This window comes from Triticum urartu, chromosome 7A (assembly GCF_056163025.1).
Source record: "Triticum urartu cultivar PI428250 chromosome 7A, HENAU_Tu73, whole genome shotgun sequence".
NCBI lineage: Eukaryota > Viridiplantae > Streptophyta > Magnoliopsida > Poales > Poaceae > Triticum > Triticum urartu.
The window spans coordinates 28,464,050-28,466,779 of NC_141879.1; positions in this window are offsets into that span (position 1 = coordinate 28,464,050).

Genomic DNA, 2,730 nt, shown 5'->3' on the forward strand with positions numbered 1-2,730 from the left:
TGTGTTGATGCGTGTGTGCTTCTGCTTTCGCACTGATGCTGCGTGTGTGCACTATTGCCCCCCACACACATACCACATGAGGGGCAAAAGAGTCTTTTCAGATGTCATTTAGGCTTAAAATGGACGAAAATGTCATATAGGGAATAAAATTTAGAACTTGTGTTAAATAAAGAAGAAAAACTTTTTCAGTGTCAAATAAGGAAGCAGATTTTAAGATAGTGTCAAATAAGGAATTTTTTCAAACCTATTTAGCCATATACATGCCGCCTTGAACAACTCATTTCTTCATAGATCGGATGTGGTATTCCGTTTGGTGATGCCTAGATCATGCACGAAAGCGAGTGATACAACGGGAAATAACCTAATTAAATGTCTAAATGAGAGAATTTTGCTCTCAAAAACCAAATCATTTCTACATAGACAAAGCGCCTTTTCAAAACAATAAGATAAGGCAAATCACCTATAATAAGGAATGTGCTTATTAGCATTCTTAACTTATTTGAAATACCATTCAACCAATAACTACAAATATAGGAAACACTTGTGGGTGGACATAAATTGGACGCTATTTAGATGTCTGACCACGTAGAACGCACACATTTGTATTAAAAAAAGTGGTGTTTGATTGTCTCGCCATGAGTACAAAAACTACACATCTTGCTTCCTTGCCAATTGTGATGCGCAAGATTATCTTTGGTTAGCAATATAATGCAAATATATATATACTAGCTTCTACGGATCATATACACATCTCCTCAAACCCAAATTCTTCATTATAAACTATAAGTTGTATTTGCAATGGCTTCATTGTCATGGTTTGCTAGCAACATTCTGCTCAGGGCTTCTCATATTTAGATTCACCATGAGTGCTATAAATGTTGTTAACTACACCACTCACTTTAGAATTAAACAATCACAACAGTTGGCATGTGATGTTTGGTGAAGCAATGATGATGTACTGACCTCACACAATATTGGTCACTCGGTGACCTCCTATATAAACTAGCTTAGTCCTCATATAGAGGGATCACATTTAGTTTGTAGGGGGGCTGGTAGAGGATGGCAAATCATGGGAGGAGATCACCAAACATAGAGCGATCTAGCAGGGGAATAGCACTACCGGTCACATAGAGCGATCTAGCAGGGGAATGAGATGTATTAGAAAATCAAGTCAGGGGCTGATATAGAAGCACAGTCCGTTGGTACGCAGTGAAACTAGCACCCACTGAACAAGGCATGATGCTTATTACTTTCCGAGCAAATAGATATGGGCTCTATGTTGACAAGTAAGCATATCATGTATGAGTCTCCTATGCCATTGTGCCCATGTAATCCTGAATGGTCTCATGTAGAATACACAGAGTACCTGGAGAGGCAGAGTCTGTGATTCAACAAACCGGCTGGTTACCAGCAGAACATGAGGTACACATGGTTATTGCTTATAAATAAACAGCTGTTGATTGTTTGACCTCGCCCACTTCATAGGACCCTAAAATAATTTATTTTGCGGGAATTTATGCTTCCTTGATCCATTATTCAGAAAGATCTTTCAGTTAATATTTTTTCCAATATAAGATCTTTTGAAACAGAGTGAAATCTACGGGTCACCTTTACAACACCACAAAATATGATGGGTCATCCGTGTTTCTTCCCAATCTCAGGGACTCTCAGGCTCTATGTTGTTTTGTTGTGTGTGTGTGTGTGTAGTATACTAGATGATCCATTGCATCCTTGGTGCGAAAATTAAATGCAACCAAAAAAGTGAGGTGAACTATTAGAACCCTTTTTGCCAAACTATATGCAAAGTACGATGACCCATTTTGCCCTTGCTGTGATGAAAAAACACAACACTGAGAAGGTTCGTAGGTGCTGACATTTGAATGCCCGAAACCACAACATGCATGAGCGGGGCTATATCAATTTGGCCGAGCAGAGCAGCAGAAGCAAAACCGATAGCTGGTTCGAGCACCGGCGCAATTCCTTGAGTCGGGGCCGATAGTTGCTCGGTGCTGGCGCCCATCCGCGTACACATGCACAGAAGACCACTTGGCTCGTCCGCAAAAGCTCTAACTCATGGCCTGTGCAAGCTCTTTGTGGCCTGTACACATATCATATAAAAACCGGATGAAATTCATTACATTTTGAACATTTTTCATATAAACCAGATGAAATTTATTACATTTTGGACAATTTTAACTAAACCCTACTCTAAACCTTATCTAAATGATCGATGGCGCTCGTTCCCTATGTTCGGCCATGAGCCCTGAAAACTGAAGCTCTGGCTCTTGCCTTCGCCTTCTCCAGTTCCGCCTCGGCGCTCTCCAGTTCTTCCTCCGCAGCCTTTGCCACCACAGCCTAAGCAGCTAATCAACCGATGATGATCAGGCCACCAAGCTTGGCTTCATCAGGAGGAAAGGAGCGGAGGCCTTCGTCGGACCTGAGCGGCTGCGACCTACCATGCACTACTCTTCCTCACCGCGGGCGGCGCCCGCATACGTGTCGGCTTCGTGGTCGGGGTGGCAGGGCATGACCGTGGCAGAGTTGGCAATTCGTCCTCGTCGTCGCTCTTGCCGAACATCTCATCCTCCACCTTGTCAATCTCCCTGAAGGCGGGCTCTAATTCCGCCTGATGAAGGTGGTACCACCAGCAGTCGCGTCAGATATCGCAGGCGGAGCAGTAGGAGTCGAGCAACACTTTCTGCTCCACCACGTCCATGTCCGGCATGATGC